The sequence below is a fragment of the Brassica oleracea genome, chromosome C5 (genome assembly GCF_000695525.1).
Source record: "Brassica oleracea var. oleracea cultivar TO1000 chromosome C5, BOL, whole genome shotgun sequence".
NCBI lineage: Eukaryota > Viridiplantae > Streptophyta > Magnoliopsida > Brassicales > Brassicaceae > Brassica > Brassica oleracea.
Genome location: NC_027752.1, coordinates 5,702,802 through 5,703,200, shown reverse-complemented (window position 1 = coordinate 5,703,200; position 399 = coordinate 5,702,802).

Sequence of the window (399 nt, the reverse complement as noted above, 5' to 3'; positions counted from 1 at the left end):
CATGTGATTGACTTCAATACCACATATTGAATGACTCCATAAAACTTAGTCATCAATCACCTCACATACTAGTCATTCATGGTCATTAATGTCCCACGTTAACAGCCTTGACTAGGGACCTCAATAATTTATAGCATCTTTCACTTATAGAGTTTCATGTTCAAGTCATATACTTGATGACCTATAAGAATGATGTAAATTATTTTGGGACATTTATTTAATTATCCAATAATCAAATAAATCTGAAACAATTTCATTTGTTTGAATACATAATCAAATGTATGTCAATATGAACATCATATCATAAACATAAAGCCTCCCACTAAAATCAAGATCACATCTTAAGATATCTAATACCCATGGCTGCAGTATGACTCTCATACTTAGGCCATGGAAGAT